General features: G+C 34.1%; 1 pseudogene; it reads right to left on the bottom strand.

Moving 5' to 3' along the window:
* Positions 1 to 10,334: 10,334 nt before the first annotated feature.
* On the bottom strand, positions 10,335 to 10,537 carry LOC135268423 (small nucleolar RNA U3; annotated as a pseudogene).
* Positions 10,538 to 11,884: the final 1,347 nt, after the last annotated feature.

Below are 11,884 nucleotides of genomic sequence, written 5' to 3' on the forward strand. Positions count from 1 at the left end.
TGGTCTGAAGATATTAAACAAAAAATTACAGAAATAAAAAAAAAAAGAAAACAAACAGAAATCACACAAAACAAACATTGCAAGTCTAGACTTCCTTGTCTAAAAGAACCATTATATGAAGGGAAACATAAGTCTCTCTCCCTACTGAGGGAAACCTTAAGAGATATTATTCTTGTAATGCACAGCAGATGATATGGATTAAAATGCCTCCCCCCACGCCCGCAAAAAAAAAAAGACTGATACTAAGCAAGTCAAGAGTGATTCAGTCAAGCAAACCTTGTGGTTTTAGTCAGAAAGAAATGTGACTTTGGCTTTTGACACAGAAGAACCCAAAACTGAGAACATCAGTAATAATGACCTTGCTGCCCTGTAGACAGTTTAGAATGAGCTGAAAACAATGAAGTTTTGTTTTTGAGTTACAAGATTCTGCCATGCTGCTGGCAACCGCAGTGAATTCAAAGCCTTGCTTACAAGCTCAGAGCTACTCTCTCCCTTCATGTCCTCAGTCCCTCTTTATTCTAACACCTCAAACTTCTTTGCTGTAATTGCAAAGATAGTTAGGCCTGATACTAGTTCTACTTGTTTGCAAGGGTAACTGAAAGGTATATTCAGCAATCCAAGGATGTTGGGGGAACTTCAAGAAGGAGAGAGACAAACATCAGTGGCTCCATTGGACGGAACTGACTAAGTCACCATCCTATATGTTTGTTGAGGGAGGGGATTTCCAAATTCATCTGATGGGTTTTGGGTTTGGTTTCATAGTAGGAAAGGAAAGGAAGCTAACATGATACTGTGGTAGGGCACTGTATTATTTTGTTGCTTCTCCATCTGAATGTATAGTAAAATTGAGACATTCATTCTTACGTCATCCTGTGTCATAAATTGCTGGAATTCATTTGATTGAGAAGAGTAACATTTGTGTTTTGTTTTGAGGACCATAGTTTTCTCAAACATATTTGCATGCATGTGGGTGTGTGTGCATGCACACACATGCACACCCTCTAACCCTACCTCCTTGCTGGCCTAAAAAGGAATCACTTTTTAGTGATTTTAATCACTTATCATTGCTTTCAAGTTACAGCCCTGACATGCTACAGACAAACTTCTCATGTATTATATAATATTACTCCCTGCACTATTTGTGGATAAAATCCTAACTTATGTACAGAAAATATAAGATAGCCTTAAACACTGAGTCTTTAACATCTTAAGTGAAACTTTATTTTTAGTTACAACATTGAAAGAGTAAAAGAAAATAAACATGGAGGCGCATTTAGAAAAAGTGAAGTCCCAGGACATTTAAGCTTAATATGAGAGAATTATGCCTCTCTTTAGTTGTTGGCATAAAGGAAGTTGGTAAATCAAGAATTAGGGAGTGCTAAAGACAAAATTCGTACTACATTAAAATTTAACCATGTGCAGCTTTTAGAATAAAGTAAAAACATATCTAGGACTCCAATTCTAAATGCTACATAGCTAATATCCTCACAGATATTTGTTGGCATTAATTTGCATGAGTGGCTGTAAGTCCTAAGCATGAAGAGAGAGTTATTCCCTGCCTAAGATTTATAAAAGGCTTGGGTATCTCTGCCTCCTATGATAGGCAAAATTACAGTGAACAATGTCCAAGGAGAATTCTGGGAAGATGGTGGAGTAGAAAGCACTAACAATCAGTCTTTCTACCTCAACAGTAATTGCACAGGCAGAATCTGACTCTTGTAACTATTTTGGAAATCTGGAGCTATTGAAGGCTTGCAACTCCAAGGAGAAGGCTTGGTAGGTCAATTTTAGTTCTCAGCATAGTAACAACCACTTATCCCTCATGTAGGGTGAGCAGCTGTGCATACATTCCAGGAGCAGCTTGCATGTAGTTAGTGGGAGCCAGGGTGGGCAAAAAGGATCCTGTTCTCCAAATATTAGGGAGCTGTGCTCTGATTGCTCATTGCTGCTTCTGATTGCCAAGGTGCAGAAAAGGAGTTGGGCAGTCATTGTTCTTATACCTCCCTTATCGTTGCAAGCTCCCCATCCTCTAGTTAAAGTGACTTCCAGGTGATTTAAAGGGTTGGCACCCATTCCTCCACTCCTTCATTTTTTCTCTTTTCCCTCTTCTTTGGGAGCCAGACATTTAAGACTAGGACATTCACAAATAACAGCATATACAGGAAAATTAGAAAGTGACCTTGCTTGCCAGGGAAAGGCACAGACTCAGTAAACAGCTGAGAAAATCTTAAGTTTAGATAACAAGCTGATCCTTAACACAGAGATAGCCTACAACAATTTAAAAAGAATAAATAAGAACAACAAATGGAAAATCCTGGGGAAGGGAAAGAATATGATCTCCTGAATTGCCACATTATTAGATTCAAATGTCCAGTTCTTGCCAAAAAAATAATAATTACAAGACATACAAAGAATCAGAAAAAATATCATCCACTTAAAATAAAAAATAAGCTATGGAATTTGTCCCTGACAAACAACAGAGAGCATATCTTCTAGATAAAGATTTTGAAGAACTGTCTTAAATATGCTTAAATAATTAAAGATGGGGAGGAAAGCCAAGAGGACAATATATGAACAAAGTGAAAATGTCAATAAAAAGTTAGAAAACCTATGAATGAACCAAAATACAATTATAGAGTTGGAGAGTACCATAATTAAAATGGAAGAAAATATTAGAAGCATTCAAAGGCAGACTTGAACAGGGAGGAGAAGGAATCAGTGACGTTGAAGATAGAACAATAGAAATTATCCAGTCTGAGAAACGAAAGAAAGAAGTTTGAGGTAAAGTGAACTAAGCCTAAGAAATCGGTGAGACACCATTAAGCAGACATCAGCATACAAATTCGAGGAGTCCCAAAGGAGAAGAGAGAAAGTGCCAGAGAGAATATTTTAAAAAATAATAGCTTGGCCGGGCGCGGTGGCTCAAGCCTGTAATCCCAGCACTTTGGGAGGCCGAGGCGGGTGGATCACGAGGTCAAGAGATCGAGACCATCCTGGTCAACATGGTGAAACCCCGTCTCTACTAATACAAAAAAAATTAGCTGGGCATGGTGGCGCGTGCCTGTAATCTCAGCTACTCAGGAGGCTGAGGCAGGAGAATTGCCTGAACCCAGGAGGCGGAGATTGCGGTGAGCCGAGATCGCGCCATTGCACTCCAGCCTGGGTAACGAGCGAAACTCCGTCTCAAAAAAAAAAAAAAAAAAAAAAAAAAAAAAAAAAAAATAATAGCTAATCACTTTTTAAATTTGATGAAAGATATGAATATAAACATCCAAAGAGCTCAACAAACTGTAAGAAAGATAAGCTCAACGACACCTACATGGAGAAACATTATAATGAAACTTTCAAAAGCCAAAGAGAGAATCTTGAAAGCAGCAAGAGGGAACTAACTTGTAATATACAAGAGTTTCTCAATAAAATTATGAGATTTTTCACTAGAAACATTGGAGGACAAAAGGCAGTGGGCAAATATATTTAAAGTTCTAGTTGGAAAAATACTGTCAATCAGGAGTCTCGTATCTAGCAAAATTGTCCTTCATAAATGAAGGAGGAGTTAGGAAATTACAAGCAAGCAAAAGCTAGGGAGTTTTTTTGGCATGTCTAGGGAAGTCCTGCTAGGTGAAATAAAAGGACACTAGACATTAACTTGAAGCCATATGAAGAAATAAATATCTCAATAAAAATAACACACAGACAATAAGAAAAGCTAATATTATTATAACAATTGTCGGTAATTCCAGTTTTTGTTTTCTACATTATTTAAATATATTAATATATTAAAAATTAGTCTGAAAGCTAATACTATTGCAATCTTGGTTTGTAACTCCATGTTTTGTTTTCTACATACATCAAAAAACTAATGAATTTTATTTCTTTATGTTTGGAGCACACAATGTATAAAGATAAAACATTTTAACATCAACAATCAAAAGGTGGTGATAAAGCTGATAAAGGAGCAGTGTCTGTGTATGTTATGAAGTTAAGCTGGTATAAATTTAAGTTGGAGTGCTACAACTTTATTATGTTAGATGTAATTTCCATGATAACCACAATGAAAATAGCTATAGAATACAAAAGAAGAAAATGAAAAAGAACTTTAAATGTTTCATTTCAAAAAAATCAACTAAACACAAAGGGGAAGAGTAATGAAGAAAATGAGGGACAGAAACTCTATAAGGCATATAGAAAACAAATAGTAAGGTGACAGATGTAAGTTTCTACTTATCAGCAATTACTTTATTTTATTTTACTATTTATTTATTTTGGTGAGGTGAAGTTTCTTTCTGTTGCCCAGGCTGGAGCACTGTGGTACGATCTTGGCTCATTGTAACCTCCACCACTCAAGCAATTCTCCTACCTCAGCCTCCCGAGTAGCCGGAATTACAGGCACGTATCACCACACCTGGCTAATTTTTGTATTTTTGCTAGAGATGGATTTCACCATGTTGGCCAAGCTGGTCTTGAACTCCTGACCTCATGTAATCTACCTGCCTCAGCCTCCCAAAGTGCTGGGATTACAGGCATGAGCCACTGTGCCTGGCCTCAGCAACTACTTTACATGAAAATGATTTAAAATCTCCAATGAAAAGATTTACAGAACAGATTAAAAACTATAATCCAACTACCCGCTGCCGATAGTCCAACTAACTTTACATTCAAAGACACCAATATATTAAAAGTAAAAAATGAGAACAGATATTTCATGCAAGTAATAACCAAAAGACAGCAAGGTGACTATACTAATATTAGACAAAATATGCTTTAAATTTTAAGACATTTAAAAAGACAAAGAAGGACATTATATGTTATAAAAGTTTTAATACGACAAGAAGATATCAGTTATAAACATGTACATACCTAATGACAGACTCTCTCTCTATATATAAAAACCGACAGAACTGAAGGGAGAAATTGTTCTACAATAATAGTTGGAGACTTACAATCACATTCTCAATGTATAGAACAACCAGGCCGAAGTAAGGAAATAGATGACTTGTACAGCACAACATACCAACAAGATCTAACAGACATATGCAGCTCACTGTACTCAACAACAATACAGTACACATTCTTCTCAAATGCACATGCGACATTTTCCAGGATAGACCAAAGGTTAGGCAACAAATGAAGTGTCCATAGATTTTAAAAGATAAACTTGATACAAAGTAACTTCTCTGAGAAGAATAAGATGAAGTTTGAAATCAATAAGAGAAGGTAAAGAGGAAATTTCAAAAATTTGTGGAAATCAATTAATACATTCTGAAACACAATGGATGAAAGAAAAAAATCACTTGAAAAACTAAGAGATGAATGAAAACATAAATGTAAGATACCAAACTTATGGAACACAGTGAGCGCAAAGGGTAAAATTCACAGCTATAAATGCCCATGTTAAAAATCAAGAAAAATCTCAAGTTACTAACTAAGCTTAATAATTTAAGGAAAAAAACAAAAAACAAACAAACAAAAAACAAGAGATATCTAATGCTTGCAGAAGAAGGGAAGAAAGGAAATAAGACAGATTTGAGCATAGGTGAGCAGAATCTAGAACAGAAAAGTAACAGACAATGTGATGAAACCCAAAACCAATGAAATCAAAGCACCAAAGCTAGTTCTTTGAAGTGATCAACAAAATTGAGAAACCTTTTAGCTAGCTAGATTAAGAAAAAAGAGTAGGACTTAAACTGCTAAAATATGAAATGAAAGTGGAATATTACTATATAGTCTATAGAAATAAGGATTATAAGACTGCATGATGCACAATTGTATGCCAATTGTATATAAGTAACAATTAAATAACAATTGTATATTTCTAGAAATACAAGACATACCAGAGCTAAATCACAAATAAATAAAAATATGAATAGACCTACAACTAGTGAGAAGATTTAATTAATAATAAAATAATAATTTAAAAAATCCTAATAGAGAAAGCCCTGGACCTGATGGCTTTACTGGTGAATGCTACTAAACATTTAAAGAAGCACTAATAACAATCCTTTTCAACATTTTCCAAGACATTGAAGAGGAGGGAACACTTGCTAACTCATTCTTGGTATTTTCCAGATACCAAGGCCAGACAAAGACAGTACACAAAAAGAAAACTACAGATATCCTTAATAAACTTTAATGTAAAAAACCTCATAAAATGCCAGCATATTGCATTCAGCAGTATATTAAAATGATTATACCTCATGACCAAGTGGGATTTATTTCTGTAATTGTCTCCACAAATAAAAATTAATCAATATAGTGCATTACATTGAGAAGATGAAGAAAAAACCATGCAATCATCTAAGTTTATGCAGAAAAAGCATTTGACAAAATTTGACACATTTTCATGATAGAAAAACTAAACAAATTAGAAATAGAAGAAAACTACCTCAATGTAATAAAAGTCATGAAAATCCTGCAGGTAACAGCATATTCAATGGTGAAAGAGTAAATGCTTTTCCTCTAAAAACGTGTCAAGGCAAGAATGCCTGCTTTCACCAAATCTATTTATGACAGTACTGGAAGTTTTAGCCAGAGCAATTATGAAAGAAAAAGAAATAAAAGACATATATTGGAAAGGTAGAAATAGACATCTCTATTTGCAGACAATAGGATCTCATATGTAGAACTCTATAAAAAATCCCTAAAGTTTGAACAAATAAATCAGTTCAGCAAAGCAACAGGATGTATAGTCCACACACAAAAATCATTCGCATTTCTATACACTAAAAATGAACAATCTGAAAGAAAATTTTTAAAAAATTGAATTTACAATATCATCAAAAACAACAAAATACTTAGGAATTAACCAAGGAGGCAAAAGACTTAGTCTGTTTGGGCTGTCATAACAAAATGCCATAAATTATGTAGCTTATAAACAGCAAACATTTATTTTCCCCAGCTTTGGAGGCTGGGAAATCCAAGACGGAGGCACTAGCAGATTCTGTTTGGTTAGGGCCTGCTTTCTGGTTTGTGAAAGTCCTCTTGCTGAATCCTCACATGACAAAATTAGAAAACTCTGGTTTCTTCAGCCCCTCATAAGGGCACTAATCTCATCGATGAGGACTCCATCTTCATAATCTAAACACCTTCTGAAGGCTTCGCTTTCTAATATTATCACATGGGGAATTAGGTTTCCAGACATAAATTTTGGGGTCATACATCAGACCATAGCACTTGTACAATAAAAATTACAAAATGTGCTGACAGAAATAAGAAGAAAGACAAATATAAATGTAAGGACACCTCATGCTTATGGATTAGAAGACTTAATCCTGTTCAGATTTCAATACTACCCAAAGCAAACCACAGATTTAATTCAATCCCTATCAAAATCCCAATGGCATTTTTTACAGAAATAGAAAAACTCATCTAAAAATTCATATGAAATCTCAGGGACTCTGAATAACCAAAATGACCTGGAAAAGAACAAAGATGGAAGACTCAAACTTTCCAATTTCAAACTTTTCTACAAAGCTATCGTGATGAAGAAAAGTATAGTACTGGCATAAAGACAGAGAGATAGAGAAATGGAAAATAATAGAAAGCCCAGAAATAAATCACATATATGGTCAAATGGTTTTGACAAGGGTGCTAAGGCCATTCAGTGAGGTAAATGACAGTTTTTTGAACAATCAGTGCTTGGAAAACTAGATATCCAAGTGAAGTCACACCCTTAACACCACACAAAAATTAAAATAAAAATCAAATTTGTTCAAGGATTTAACACCACATACAAAAATTGAAATAAAAAATCAGGATGGTTTTAGGACCTAAATATAAGGCCTAAAATTACAAAACTCAGCAGAAAATATAGTGTGGTTGACAGGGGCTGGAGTCTGGAGGAATGGGGAGTTATTGTTTAATGGTTATAGAATTTTAGTTTTATAAGATGAAAAGAGTTCTGAAGATAGGTGGTGGTAATGGTTGCACAGAGTTATGAATGTTTTCAGTACTATTGTACTATCACTTAAATCTCAAGATGCTAATTTTTCTTACATGTATCTTAACACAACAAAAACTTGGGCAACAATCACCTTAAATTCTCCAGCACCAATTTTATAGCTTATGCAAGCCCTACAACCTCAGCTAAGATTCAAGAGCTCTGATGATTCCAATGTACAGGCACTTTTGTGAGTCTGTGTGGGGTTTCTCTTTACTCCTTTTGTCTTCATCTCCTAACCTGTGTATAGTCTGTGTATTTCCACAATGCACCCATGTTAATCCCCTTAGGCGTTTTCACAAGGTATCTACTTATATCAAACATTTCATAAAATTAACTGAATTACTGGAATGAGAGAGCATCACATGTTGATCTTTTACGGTCTCCTTAGCTTTGTTAATACTTCTCCTTCTTTTACTGATCTTCAGATCCTACTTTTTAAATTGCATAAACCAAATATGAAGAACTTGGCAAATAGTAGAAAAATTGATATTTTCTTTTTCATTTACAAATCCTCTGAGATTACATTAAATTACTTTATTTGGACTGTTCAACTAATCATAGATCATGTACACATATTTTAATCTAAAAGCTTTGCCTTTAAGGATATATGCATTCTTTTTTCTGTTAGCTCATTTTATGGAAACAGTTAAATAAATTTTTGCAAACTAAGGTATCTTATAAAGGCTGGGAAGAGCTATGATATATACGGCAATATTGTAAAACAAATCATTTTTTACCCTTTTATAGAGACTGCTGTGACATGTAATTTTTAAGGAGTTTAATGAGTTTGGTGATTTCAAATGTTAACCACTGCTGTATTTGGAGCCACTAGCACCCAATATTTTTTAAAGTGACTGCTTTTATTCTTTCCCTTTTCTGTGGCTATACTTAAGATATTACAGAAGAAATTATGTCATCAATAAGAAAATAACTTTCTAAATATCAATAAGAAAAAATAATTTTGAGAGTATATCATACTCAGTATTAAACATAACACAAGCTGGAAAGAAATTTGTGATATCCTGTTTGAAGAACTTTTAGCCTAATGGAATTAATTGGGCCATTCTTCTTTCTCTCTTTTTCCCAGCATCCCTGCCCCTTGTGGAAGACAGAAATTATTTATTCCTTGAACATTTTCTGGAACTTACTGATAGATACATCTTGAATCAGAATTTTCTTTGAAAAAAATTATTGATTCAATCTTATGGAATGTTTCAGTTTCCTTTTAGACAGACACTTTGGTATATTTTTATATGTATCTGAAACATTCATATTAATTTGTGTAATTTATTTTATTTATTTATTTATTTACATTTTTTGAGCAAAGTTTCACTCTCGTCGCGCAGGCTGGAGTGCAATGACTAGGTTCAAGCAATTCTCCTGCCTCAGCCTTCCAAGTAGCTGGAATTACTGGCACCTGCTACTACATCCAGCTTATTTTTGTATTTTTAGAAGAGACGGAATTTCACTATGTTTGCCAGGCTGATAAACTGCTGACCTTCGGTGATCCCCCTGCCTTGGCCTTGCCAAAGAACTGGGATTACTGGTGTGAATCATCACACCCGGCCAAAGTTTTTTTTTAATTTTTAATTTTTTGTGAGATATGTTCTTTTAATGTCTATAGCATTTGCAGTTTTTTACTGTATTTCATTACTCATATTGCTTACTCATATCATTCTTTTTCTAATTTAGTTTCTGCAGAAATAGATGATTTTATTAACAACATCCAAAAATAAAATTTGTATTCTATTGATCCTTTCCATAGTATTTGTTTGTTTCATCATATTCTGCTCTTAATAAAGTTTTTCTTCATTCTATTTTCTTGGGTTTATTTGTTATAATTTTGTTGACTTCTTGAGATGAATCCTTACCTTATTGTTTTTCAGACTTCTTTCTCTGTAATGTATTGTTTAAGATTTTAAATTTTCCCCTAAATATGGTTTTAGCTGCATTTACAAGGATTAGAAAAGTTTAGATGAAAGTATTTTCTAATTTCTGTTCTTTCTAAGTGTTGATTCATGAGTACTTTCAAATACAGCTTTAAATTTCTAACTACAGGAAAATTTTTAAAGTTATTTCATTATTTCTAGCTTAATTGTTTTGCAATGAGAGAACATTATACTATATCGGTCTTCTAATAATTGCTGAGATTTTGTGGTCAAGTTCAAAATTAATTTTTGTAAGTAGTGCAGGTGTGCTAGAAAGTCAAGTTTATTATTCTACTATTGTGTTTGTGTTTGTATGTTCATGTCTTCTATAAACTCACTGATGTTTTTGTCTGACTGTTTTATTCATTACTGAGGGGTATGTTAAAATTTTCCACTCTGAATATAGTCTATTTTGGTTTGCAAATTTAGGGTGGTTTTGTTTTTGTTTTTTGCTTTCATAAATGGAATCTGCTCAGGCTGACTTTCTCCTCTCTGTCTTACTCTAAATAAGAAAAGATCATCATTAGCAGATGGCAATTGCAGCACAGCAATACCAAGAGTCCACTTAGGAGAGAATGTGGCATCTCCTCTTTGTGGTGTCTGGTGCTCCACACGTTTAAAAGAAGCTTCTCTAGAAGAAACTAAAGAAATGATTCCTGAAAGGACTCTACATTCTTTCCTTATTCATTTTAAGTCTGTGTATTTGAAAATATGTGATTTCAACTCATACTATTCTGATGAATTAAAAATTTTATATTGTTACAAGACTATTTACTTCTTCCAAAACATTAAATCTTCCAAAAATTTGGGGATTAATATTTGCATGATATATCTTTACTTGCTCTTTATAATTCTATATCAATCTGATACTCACTATTGCTTTTCTCTGGCTATTCTTGGCATTGTTTTTTTCTTTGTCTTTTATTTTCTGTAATTTCACTAAAATATTTCAAGTTTGGATTTATATTTCTTTAACACGCTTGGAATTTGTTGGATGTTTTATTTGGATCTGTTATATGCTCTTATTTTCTCTTTAAATATTTCTCTGTCCTTCCTCTTTCCAAACTAAAATTAAATGTATTTTAAATCATCTAACTCTCATTTATATCTTTTAGCCTTTTTTTTCTGTGTTTTCCATCTATTTTTTTCTCTGTGAGCTATTTACAGAATTATTCTGGCTCAGCTTCCAATTTACTAATTCTTTCTTCTTTTATGACGAATCTGCTGCCACATTCATTCACCAATTTTTAAATTTTAGCTACTGCATTTTTTTACTTCTACAATTTTACTTTTCTTTTAACATGATATATATTAAAAATAATTTTCTGTTACATGTTGATGATTTTAAACTTGTTTTTCCCTCCCCCTTGGCCTGATAGAATAAGCTTGTTATATATTTATTTATTTATTTTTTGTTTTGTTTTTTAATTTTTGAGATAGAATCTCCCTCACCCAGGCTGGAGAGCAGTGGTGTGATCTCGGCTCACTGCAACCTCCACCTCCTGGGTTCAAGTGATTCTCCTGCCTCAGCCTCCCTCCCGAGTAGCTGGAATTACAGGTGCGTGCCACCACACCTGGCTGATTTTTGTATTTTTACTAGAGATAGGGGTTTCACCATGTTGGCCAGGCTGGTGTCAAACCCCTGACTTCAAGTGATCTCTCCACCTTGGCCTCCCAAAGTAATGAGGTTACAGGCATGCGCCACTATGCCCGGCCAAGCTTGCTTTTGTTTTATTGATAAAACAAACAATTTGTGTCTGATAATCTGATTTTCTCAAGGGTATTTTGGTCTTTTTCTACTGTCGGTTGTTCCTGCTGGACCTCACACACATTGCTTTGTCTTCTATTGTGCATGATGATATTTTACCATTTAGTTTATTTCCATAAAAATTACTTGTGAGAATTTGGAGAGGGCCAAAATAGAGGTGATATCCTCCAGAGAGGAAATACATTCATTTCTTCCAGGTGCTCATTGATATGAACACCCAGGATCACTTTAAGCTAAATTTATGAATGG

This window comes from Aotus nancymaae, unplaced genomic scaffold, assembly GCF_030222135.1.
Source record: "Aotus nancymaae isolate 86718 unplaced genomic scaffold, 86718_ANA_hifiasm-v0.15.2.pri h1tg000040l, whole genome shotgun sequence".
NCBI classification, from domain to species: Eukaryota; Metazoa; Chordata; class Mammalia; order Primates; family Aotidae; genus Aotus; species Aotus nancymaae.